The following is a 12,847-nucleotide window of genomic DNA, read 5'->3' as shown; positions in this document are numbered from 1 at the left end:
TTGCCACCCTCAACTCTGCTTAGTGGCCTGAACTGCCTTGCTAAGAGGCACTAGCCTCTTGGTTATGCTAGATAACATTTTTCACAACTTACTAAGGTGGTAAATTATTATTAATTTTTTTATTAAAAAAATTAATAATTTTCACATATGCTCATTACTAATACTGTTATACTGTTTATCATTAAAAACTTGTCATCTAAATAAAAAAAAATGAAATTTTTAGACTCACCAAAGAGAGTTTATTTTATGCATATCTTTGAAACTCCACAATCACATTGTTACTTTTTGTCTTAAACTCATAATAAGTCACCTCTATAGTTCATTTTTGTATATTATTTACAAAAGTTAAAAGAACAATTTAATCTATTATTATTAATGTTGTTGTTGTTATTATTTACCTATGCCTATAATATTAGCAACCAAAAAAAAAAAAAAAACATTATTTCATATGTCCTATCTTGAATTCATTACATTATAAATTCATGGGAGTTCTGAGCGTCTCGTGGGTAGGTTACCATGACTTTATTTATTTATTTTTTTTTTTTTGGAGATTAGTAAGAAAGGGTGACTATAACAACCTTTTCATGGACAATTACCTATATTATTATAGATTATACTATAGGTATTGGAAGCAAAGCTATCATAATTTTTATTTAGTTATTTCTTCCATAAATTTTAAATATCTAAGTTGACAATAGTGGCAGTGCAGTGCCGTTGTCGGAATCTTGAAATGCCAACAAAATACATTTCCTGGTGGAAAGCTACGTCCAACTTTAGCTCAGAAGGCTGTTTTGATCCGTCCCCAACATAAGTTCCAGCACCATAAGGGGAGCCACCTGATCACCTTCTCCATGTCCAACATGCCAGCTCCTATGTGTACCCAATGGGGCACAAAGATCATTCCATGGTGAACAAGCTGACTAGTGGCTGTCAAGCTGCATTGTTTTCCAACCCAAAAAAAAAAAAGAAAAAAAAAAGAAAAGAAAGAGTAAACTTCAACACTCTGTTAACTTCAGGTATGACCAAAAAAAAAAGAAGCATGCAATAAGTCTATTGATTTACAATTTTTTCACAATTACTAACATGGTCCGTTATAATTGGTGCATGATAGAAGTGATATCATTGATGAATCCGATTGAAACTTAAAAGTAATGTTACTCCAATTACAATAAATTATATCAACAATTATGAAAAATGTTGTTTCCTTAACATAATACAATAACAAAAATGTCTCAGGTACATGGAAAGGAGACATAACACAAAACCAAATTTACCATATTCTAATTTTTTTCAGAACACAATACCAAATTCATATTCTAATTTGTTACCCCCCTACATAATGGTTTCCTAGTAGGCAAGCTACCACATTCACACACACCTGCCACAGTTTTGGTTCTACTCCTTCCTCGGATTCAGCTCCTTTATCTGTTCAGCCAGCTTCTCAACATGTCCATAGGTAGAATTGTAACTGCACCATTCACCAGAAAAGTTTCAATTAAAGCACTCAGATTAATGCCAGAGCAGTACACTTGAAAATAGTTATGCACATTTGATATGCGGCAAGAACTAATCTCAATACGATGGGGACCACAAGCTCTAAAAATGGTGTGGTCCTCCATTTCTAGACATGATTTCAAATGGTAGTTCAGGTTTCACAATCACTTTGTCTTCATGTGTGGATAGTTCATAACATATAATGTCTTTAGTCTTTACACTACACTTATCAAGCAATCTTGAGCAGGAATCCTGCTTTTATTAATAACCGTATGAATACAAAAAGTTTCATTATAAATCTTGTGACATTAAAATAGAGTAGCATTAAAGAGCATGAAATCAACTCATAGCCGGCATCCGTCAAGTGTGCCAAGATTGGGGATGCATGAGTTGTTGTATTCATGTTAATTTTTTTTAGTGAAAGTTGTAACATAAGGTTACAATTAAATTTGTAGTTAAACTTTGTCTAACAAAAAGTGAAACAGAGAGAATACAAATAAAAAAATAAGATTAAATAAACATCCAACATATATAGGCTTAAGTAAGTAGAAAAAGAATTTTAAATACCTCTCTCTCTCTCTTAGCCCACTATGGGTCCTCTCTCGCTGTTTCTCTTTTTGTCCAACAAAAAGAGAAACAGAGAGAATACAAATAAAAAAATAAGATTAAATAAACATCCAACATATATAGGCTTAAGTGAGTAGAAAAAGAATTTTAAATACCTCTCTCTCTCTCTCAGACCACTATGGTTCCTCTTGCTATCTCATAAATGGCCCAAAGTTATCATTAACCTTGTACTCTAGCTTTTTATTTATTTAATTAAATTATTCCAAAAATCTATTATATTGCATTTAACTCGTCCATCAAATTATCTATAGTGAAACAAAGTTATAAGCTACTATCAATTCATAAGTCACTACATCTTAAATCACTAAGTCCCATGGTTTTTTTTAAAAATCATTATCTCCCTCGTTTAATTTCTTGATTATTAATCCTATATCCTTGAAATCCAATTCAATAAAATATAAATTTTGGATAATGTTGACTTCTTTGTTAAAAGATTAAACCCATTAGGCTTAGAGACCGTTTGGGGTGGGTGGAAAAGCTGAACGCGTTTGCGTTTCAGCTTTTTTTTTTTTTTTCACGGATTTCAGTTTTTTACTGTTTATGTACTGTAGCAGTTACTGTTTAATGAACAGTAATCGCAAAGTTTGACTTTTTAACCCAAATTTACTGTTTACGGACCCACAATTTTCACTTTTCAGCAATTTTTTCATTAAAAATGGGTCTCACGATACTATTCACACATTTAAAAATTATTTTGCTACAGTGTTTTCAGTTTTCAGTTTTCAGTTTTCAGCTGTATCCAAACAGGCTAGTGGATTTCTAAAGAAAAATGGATTTTCCATCTTCTTTTTCTTTTTAAATTTTGGCAGATGGAATATTATTTCAATTAACTCAAAATAAACTTATAGTCAAACCAAATTATTGGATTACTAAAGAAAAATGGATTTTCCATCTTTTTCTTTTTAAATTTTGGCAAACAGAAAATTATTTCAATTAACTCAAAATAAACTTATAGGCAAACCTTTAAGGGAAGCCTGGTTAGTCTTGAGACATGAATCTGTAGCCCGTGTCTTCATTTGGACTAAGTTTAGGCCTTTGGGCAACAGTGTTAGGCCTTTTTCAATAATTCCATCAACCATACGTTTTATTAAAAAGCTCTTCTTAAATCTAAATATGGGGTTAATATGAGCCTTAACCATTTTCAGAAATCAATTTTTTTTTTTTTTTGTTTTATTCCAATTAATTAACGTTAGCACATCCTACAAAGGTGTATTGAGATAATAATCAAATCACTACAATGAAGTACAGTATTACCCTTTCCCTACGATTTGTTTTTCAATTGGAGGAATAACTATGCTTCTCTCCCATAAGTATCAAATAATACAGTGAATTCTCTTTTTTCATTGTTTTGTGCTAACAATGCTCCAAATGAGCATTCTAATGTTGCAATATGCCAACTCTATTATCATTTAGTGACAAGTTGATTAATGTTAAGGATAAAAGAGTTCTCATTTTAAAAAATTTTGAATATTTGTTATTAGGAGACTTGAAAATTATTGCGCCAACTAAGTAGCATATAATTAGGTTTTGAACTTCAGTTAACCACCTGATAATAATAATAAAAAAACACTTTGAATAAAAATAGTTACTTTGAAATAATAATCAGTGAAATTACTTAGATATTGAGATTTGTTTAGAGCTTAGAAACTCTAAAGTTTAAGCATCTCTCACATAAATAGTTAGAATTTGTTTTTTTAATAATAAAAATGAAGAAGATAAGCTGTATATGAATAGACTAAAATTTAAATGTTGACATTGTAAATTCCATATTTTCCTATTCTTCAACTTAAATAAAGAATAACTTATGTTTGAGGGTTCAAGTAGAACAAAAATATTTATCTTTATGTTTATTTTTACTTTTATGTTGTTTTTATTTGACATTAAGCTACTTAGCTCTTCTTTAAGAGAGATAACCTTTTACCACGTTAGAAGACAAGGGAACTGTGTGGCTCATAGGTTAGCTAGGACTATCTGTAATCATTTTTTTATTTTGTTATTTCTTCCATAAATTTTAAATATCTAAGTTGACGATGGTGGTGGTGCGGTGCCATTGTTGGAATTTTGAAATGCCAACAAAATACATTTCCTGATGGAAAGCTACGTCCAACTCTAGCTCAGAAGGCTGTTTTGATCCGTCCCCAACATAAGTTCCAGCACCACCATTAGGGGAGCCACCTGATCACCTTCTCCGTGTTCAACATGCCTGCTCCAAATGTGTACCCAATGGGGCACAAAGATCATTCCATGGTGAACAAGCTGACTAATGTATCAAGATTGCAGTTCACATCAGGAAGAAAGAAAAGGAATACAACAGAAGAAGATTAAACTGAAGAAGACTAAACCGAAGAAATGAGCAAAACGACATCATTATAAATGTAATTGTATGATTAGTGTATTAAGCTACATGTAGTTTATCATGCCTTTAGATCAATTAAGCTCACACGTGGAGTAACTAACTGTCTCACGTGCCATAACTACCTCCGTGTATTTAGGAGATATTTTCTTTGCCTTTTGGAGCTCTCTGTTTTGGTATTTAGTCACAGAGTTTGTATAGATTCATTATTAATGAGAAATCAATCTTTTCTTCAACTTGAATTCTCTCTCTAGTATTTTCTGTTTCTTCCTAGAGATCCTTGTGATTTTTCATATAATGGCTGTCAAGCTGCATTGTTTTCCAACCCAAAAAAAAAGAAAAAAAAAAAAAAAAAAAAAAAGAGTAAACTTCAACACTCTGTTAACTTCAAGTATGACCAAAAAAAAAAATAGCATGCAATAAGTCTGTTGATCTACAAATTTTTCACAACTACTAACATAATCCGTTATAATTGGTGGATGATAGAAGTGATATCATTGATGGATCCAAATGAAACTTAAAAGTAATGTTACTCCAATTACAATGAATTATATCAAAAATTATGAAAAATGTTGTTTCCTTGACATAACACAATACCAAAAATGTTACTCAATGGTGGTGCACTGAGCTTCTCAAGAACTTCATCAGAAAATGTCTCGGGTACATGGAAAGGAGCCTGACATAACACAAAACCAAAGTTACCATATTCTAATTTTTTCAGAACACAATACCAAGTTCATATTCTAATTTGTTACCCCCCCTACATAATGGTTTCCTAGTAGGCAAGCTACAGTGCACAAACGTTGAATGTATATATAGAAGCAAACGTACACGAGCAGATGCCTATGCCAAATTAATTACCACTAAATAGCTATTCCATCTACAAAACGTTTAAATTTCTAGGCACTAGACAAGTCAAGAATTTTATATATAAACTGCAACAATTTTATGACCTGTAGTACCAATATTCAAGCTAAGAAATACTATTGAATTACACATCTCAAAAAAGGTAATGACTTCAAACGCATTCACACACACCTGCCACAGTTTTGCTTCTACTCCTTCCATGGATTCAGCTCCTTTATCTGTTTAGCCAGTTCTCAACATGTCCATAGGTAGAATAGTAACTGCACCATTCACCAGAAAAGTTTCAATTAAAGCACTCAGATTAATGCCAGAGCAGTACACTTGAAAATAGTTACGCATATTTGATATGCGGCTAGAACTAATCTCAATACGATGGGGACCACAAGCTCTAAAAATGGTGTGGTCCTCCATTTCTAGACATGATTTCAAATGGTAGCTCAGGTTTCACAATCACTTTTTCTTCATGTGTGGATGGTTCATAACATATAATGTCTTTAGTCTCTACACGTTTCAAGCAATCTTGAGCAGGAATCCTGCTTTTATTATTAACCGTATGAATACAAAAAGTTACATTATAAATTGTTAGTGTATAGATTAGCCCATTGGGCTTAACCTAGTATATTACTTGTACTATACTTCTATTACTTGTACTGCACACATACCTAGCCTATATAAAGGCTCTCTTTTGTACATTGTTACACACATAATATTATACTGACTATTCAGTCATTCTCTCTTTATATTGTTAACATGGTATCAGAGCCATTGCTCTGACCTAGTGGTATTTTCCGGCGTTCTTCCGCTGCCCTCGCCTTCACCGGTAGCCACCGTTAGAAGCGAGTTACCGCCGTCACATCCAACCACTACCTCTCGGATCTAGTCTATTTATCAATCAAATCGTCAAATCACAGATACGACGTGATAGATCAGACTTCCCTGAGCAAAACCCAGCTAGAAACTGTCCCAAAGGAGCCTCTACGCGCTTTCACGCGCCACCATAAGTTTCTGGCAGACGAAGACGCGCTACACGCGCCTCCACGCGCCGCCGCGAAGCCTCACGCGCTCCAACGTGCTCACACACGCCTTCACGAGCTCCCATGCGCCTTCACGCGCACCCACGCACCGGTCACGCGCCTGCTCCGTTCCAGCCTCTGCCACGTCAGCCCTAGTGACGTCATCCTGACACGTCAGCCCTAGTGACGTCATCCTGCCACGTCAGCCCTAGGTGACGTCATCCTGCCACGTCAGCATCCTGAGCCGTTGACCAAGCCGTTGACTTTGACCAAGTCAAATTTTTTCAACAGGACCTGTCTTGCTCAGTTTTTCGCTTAGATTCCGATTTTGGGCTCCGTTTCTGCATTTGAGGTCTCTAAATCTCATTTTTTGGTCATTTTCCTCATTATGGCTCAACAAAGTGAACGCGACATCATACGTCCTATCACCATTATGTTGGATGGTCCTACTAGCTATCATGCATGGTCTCAGAATATGACTGTTTTTCTCAAGGGTCGTAAACTGTGGAGATATGTGACTGGTTCAATTCCTAAGCCAGTACCAAACCCTAAGTCCAAAGTCATAGCTGCTGAAGAGTCTTCCACGACTACTGTTACAACAGATGATTATTCGCTGCCCTCGCCTTCACCGGTAGCCACCGTCAGAAGCGAGTTACCGCCGTCACATCCAACCACTACCTCTCGGATCTAGTCTATTTATCAATCAACTCGTCAAATCACAGATACGACGTGATAGATCAGACTTTCCCGAGCAAAACCCAGCCAGAAACTGTCCCAAAGGAGCATCCACGCGCTCTCACGCGCCACCATAAGTTTCTGGCTGACGAAGACGTGCTACACGCCTCCACGCGCCGCCGCGAAGCCTCACGCGCTCCCACGCGCCTTCACGCGCTCCACGCGCCGGTCACGCGCCTGCTCCGTTCAGCCTCTGCCACGTCAGCCCTAGTGACGTCATCCTGACACGTCAGCCCTAGTGACGTCATCCTGCCACGTCAGCCCTAGGTGACGTCATCCTGCCACGTCAGCATCCTGAGCCGTTGACCAAGCTGTTGACTTTAACCGTTGACTTTGACCACGTTGACTTTGACTGTTGACTTTGACCAAGTCAAATTTTTTCAACAGGACCTGTCTTGCTCAGTTTTCGCGTAGATTCCGATTTTGGGCTCCCTTTTCTGCATTTGAGGTCTCTAAATCTATTTTTTGGCCATTTTCTTCATTATGGCTCAACAAAGTGAACGCGACATCATACGTCCTATCACCATTATGTTGGATGGTCCTAACTATCATGCATGGTCTCAGAATATGACTGTTTTTCTCAAGGGTCGTAAACTGTGGAGATATGTGACTGGTTCAATTCCTAAGCCAGTACCAAACTCTAAGTCCAAAGTCATAGCTGCTGAAGAGTCTTCCACGACTACTGTTTACAACAGATGATTATGAAGATCGCCTAGAGGAATGGGAGAGTATTCAGAGTAAGATCTTGTCTTGGTTTATTAATACCTCTATTCCTCTATTCATAATCTTCTTCCTCGTCTGGAGACTGCTGAGGCTGCTTGGAAGTTTTTGGCCAATCGCTATAATTGTACTAATGATCAAGCTTAGAGTTCCACATTGAATCAAAACTTTATCAAATGCGACAAGAGACAGGTCAGTCCATTTCTGATTTTTATCTCAGACTTCTACTATGTGGGAACAACTCTCTGCTGCAGATCCTCCACTAGTGTGTTCTAAGGACATTGAGCTCTTTTGCCAAATATCGGGATCGCCGTAAATTTATGCACTTCATGATGGGTTTGCGTGAGGATTTGAGCCTACTAGGGCTTCTCTGCTTAGCCGGTCTCCTACTCCTTCTCTTGATGCTGCAGTGAAGGAGCTCATCTCTGAGGAAAACCGTCGGCCTGCTTATCACATGTCATCATCTGATCATGTATTGGCTACACCATCTCCACAGCCTCCATTGCTGCATTCACTGCTCCTCCACGGATAAACTCTGGGCGTCCACCTCTCAGTCTTCCAAAGGTACTCGCTGTGAGTTTTGCCGTGCTAAAGGCCATGACATCTCAGTTTGTCGCAAACTGCAGAAATTTGTGCAAGAGCAGAATAAAGCTTCTCTTCCTCAGGCAGCTGCTGTATGTCCTTCAGATCCATCGGTTCCTACAGGTCCATCTTTGACTTCCTCACTTACTACGCTGATATTGAGGCAGTTGTTCAAACAGGTTTTATCCCGCACTTCCACTGCCCTTTCTGTCACCTCAGGTAAACAACATTGTGTTTTTGATACTGCATGTTGTAACCATATGACTCCTGATGAATCCTAATTTTCTGATAAGGCACCCTTAGAACATCCAATCACCATTTACACTGCTGATGGAACTCCTATGCCTGTTAGTCATAAAGGAACAATCTCTTCTTCTTGTTTATCCCTTAGTGACACTTTTCATATCCCAAAGTTATCCCTCAATTTGCTTTCTGTTGGTCAACTTTGTGAAGAAGAACGCCGGAAAATACCACTAGGTCAGAGCAATGGCTCTGATACCATGTTAACAATATAAAGAGAGAGAATGACTGAATAGTCAGTATAATATTATGTGTGTAACAATGTACAAAAGAGAGCCTTTATATAGGCTAGGTATGTGTGCAGTACAAGTAATAGAAGTATAGTACAAGTAATATACTAGGCTAAGCCCAATGGGCTAATCTATACACTAACAGTCTTCAATCTGAAGAAGAATGAGCGATAGAAAGTGAAATAGGAACTGCAAAGCGTACGTGAGTTTGTGGGTTTTAAAGTATAAGAGTTTTAATTTACATATATATCCCCAGTAGTTGAAAACTTGTAAGTGGGTATGATGAGGATATTTTAGGCACAAAAAATGTGGAATCCAAACAGGGGAAGCCCCTTAAATAGTAGTATAGATATAGATAAGGCGTAAATTTATGAGGCTTGTAAAATTGATGTGTCAAAATTTAAAAATGACAATAAAAAGTCAAAAGTTTCAATTTTATATTATACATAGATGATATACTTTTAGTTTGAGTATAAGTTGGACTTGTTAGAGAGATAGAGTTTCACTCCTTGTTAAGTTTGGATTAAACAAAAATAAATTTGTTTAAAAAAAATGATAATGATGAGTTTGAGTTTAAATTGGACTTGTTAGAGAGATAAAGTTTCACTTTTTGTTAAGTTTGGACTAAACAAAAATAATTAATAAAATGATAATTTTATTTAAATATTATGTTGACGTGGAAAATTGTGAAAGTTTCAGAAGTTTCGGTTATATATGTATAATAATAATAATAAATAAACAACTATTTATTTAAATGATTAAAACGTGTTTACACCTAAATTTTATTATTTGTACCTACATGTGCTACGCATAGATCAAAGTATTGGATTGGATCCTCCTGATTTATGCTCCGTTTAAGAGAAGCAAGCTAAAGTTTCAATACAAATTTTTTTGGCACTCAAAATCACTAAAAATAGGTTCTTCATTTTGTTTTCCATCTTTTTTTATTTTTTTATTTTTTTTATTTTTGATTGTAGCTGTTATTTTTTATTTTTTTCCTTTCATCATATCCAAATTTATGTGAATTGGAGTTTATATGGTTGTTATGAATTTTAATAAAAATTAATTATAAATGATTCTAATACTAACCGCAGCATAGCCTTGCTAAGATAAGACAAATTTTTATAATATATATGTATGTGAGGCCTTCAGAAATCTTGTCTCCACTTGTCCATTTTCTTTCATTTCTTATGTATAGTAAAAAATGGTTACACCTTCAAACAAAATATAAATATAATATATGTGGAAATATGGTGTGTGCTAAATAACCTTTCGCTATATTTTTACATAAGTTGTTATTTAGATTTAAACCATTGCCTAGTATTGGTCTTTTCTCCTTTGTGTTTTGGAGGTTTGAACAGTGGAGACTCTAATGGCTTGTTTGGAAGTTTAGAGAGGGAGGAGAGTAGAGGGGAGTAGAGGGGAGGGGAGTAGTGGGAAGGAGAGTAGAGGAAAATGATTCCCCTCCACCTTGTTTGGATGTTTTTAAAATTAGTAAGGGGGAAGGGAGTAATTAGTCCTTCCCCTTGTGTAATTTTGTTAATATAATAAGGGTAAATTAGGTAATTTACTTGGTCAATAGTTTATGTATTCTACTCTCCCTCCAAATCTCTCCAATTTGGGGGAATTAAAAATGGGGGGCTAGAGGGAGTTGAAACCCCTCCAAACCCCTCTCCCTCCTTCCTTAAAAAACTTCCAAATAAGGTAATTAGATTATTCTCCCTCCCTCTACTCTACTCCCCCTCCTTTTTTAAACATCCAAACAGGCCATTAATCAGGAAATTTCTGAACATTAATGTGATATTAATACCATAATTGCCAGCATATTTGGTTTTATTACAAATATATACTTTCCATTCTAAACGTTTTGTATTCAAACGTTCTTATTTGAATATGACATATTAACGTCATATATGGAAGATTTTTCAGCACTTAAATGTACAGCTATTGCTGAATTACTTTATATTATAATAAGTTACCATATATACACAAGTGTTTACTATTTGATTTAAGGAAATTCAAAACAAATGGCAATATTTATGTATATTTTGAAATTGTATTAAACAGATTGGCATTTAATCTTCAGCCACTTTATGGGACATTTAATTTCATAGCATCTTGCCCCTTTCTTTTTGTTCTCAACGTACAAAAGTTTGGCAAAGACAACCTCTTGATATCTGGTCTATATTATATATATATATATATATATAAAGAGAAAGCTATTGATTATATATATATATATATATGTATATATATTAATTTCAGAAACTTTATGACCATTTAATTGATATCAAACCCTTTTGATTCTTTGGCGAAGGACAAGTTAGAGGTCTGGCTCTATATATATATGGAAAGAAATAAAAATTTATATACGCACATTATTTTTGAATTACAAAGCTACAAACTTTCAAAAAAAAAAACAATTTTTATTGTTCTAAACACTTACCATCTATTACTTCTTACTATTCACAAAAATATTTTACATTTACTAAATTTTCTAGGAAAAAGAAAGTACTATAGGGAGCTTATATCCTACAAACAATGTAGGCTCGCAAGGATAATCAGCAAAGGTGGCTAAGCTGTTGTATCATAGGGACAACGTGCAAAAACTATTTGTCTAACTACATCAGATATACAGTAGACGGCACGATTTATCTCAAAACAGTGACTTGGTCCATGTTGGAAAATCTGGTTTTGTATCTCATACAAAACATACAGCAAAAGCAATAAACATGGATCTATTTCATTCATGATTGATAACATGTACTATGTAAATTTCAGAATTTAAGAACAAGATAGCGTACCTTGGTGCGGTGCAATTCAAAACAAAATATTATACTTGGGAACACTTTAATCTTCACTCCAATTTCACTAACGCTCCAGAAGTGTAGTCTCTCAATCAGTACAAGGGAGAAAATAAGAGAGTGGCTTTCTCTCATACATACACACACACCATTTCACAATGATTGCTCTACCACAAAATTCTATATATTTCTCCCTTTATATCTAACTGATTATCTAATTAGGCTAGCCTTTTGGGTCATTCCAATTGGGCTTAAGTGTGTGGCTTGGAGTGGGACCAAAAAGGGACCAATAAGATACTAGCTCCAATGGGCCCTAGGCTTTTCTGTCAACTCTTGACAAGCCCAAAGTTACAATTAACTATATTTAATACCACTATATAAATATAGTTGCACTCTATGCTTTATCTATAAATTATATCCCAAGACTTTATTGTACATGCAACCCCTTCATAAAATATTCGTAATAATACAAAATCATGAATGTAGACTACCACTTTTAAGATTACTACATCTTAATCATATATTTATGAAATCCAATTCTGTAAATATATACTTTAGTAATTCCTTACTAAAGTGGTTAGGCCCAACTCTCTGAATAACCTAACCCATTAAAGTTATCTCAAGGAAATATTTTGTATCTCCGTTAAGAGACTATGAATTCTATCTTGAAAATATATATTCCATCAACACTAAATGTGGCTGCCCAACATACTGAGGTTTTGATTGTGACTATAGATCTCACTCCTGATATATCAAAACAACCTACACCTCATGATCAAGTCCATTATTCTCTCAGAATTAAGAATTCATATAAATAGAAGTCGTGAAATTTATTATTCATTTGACAGTAGTTAGGAGAATAATAAATCTCACAGCAGTCCAGTTCAATATGTCTTAACTCTTAAAACATATTAACATACCAACTAAAAGTCTCCACTTCCATGATCAAGACAAATCATCTTAGTTGATATGTTATAGTCTTCGCAAATGAAACGCCCAATTTCATCATCAACTACAAACTACATTTTGAGTTTACAAGAAACTTGTGATTTATATCTTCTTTGATTAAATCACATACAATGCATCTCATGGACTATGATAATGTCCCATTAGTTCATTTAT

The sequence above is a fragment of the Quercus suber genome, unplaced genomic scaffold (genome assembly GCF_002906115.3).
Source record: "Quercus suber isolate HL8 unplaced genomic scaffold, Cork oak 2.0 scaffold_696, whole genome shotgun sequence".
Lineage (NCBI taxonomy): Eukaryota > Viridiplantae > Streptophyta > Magnoliopsida > Fagales > Fagaceae > Quercus > Quercus suber.
Note: the sequence above shows the minus strand (reverse complement) of the source record.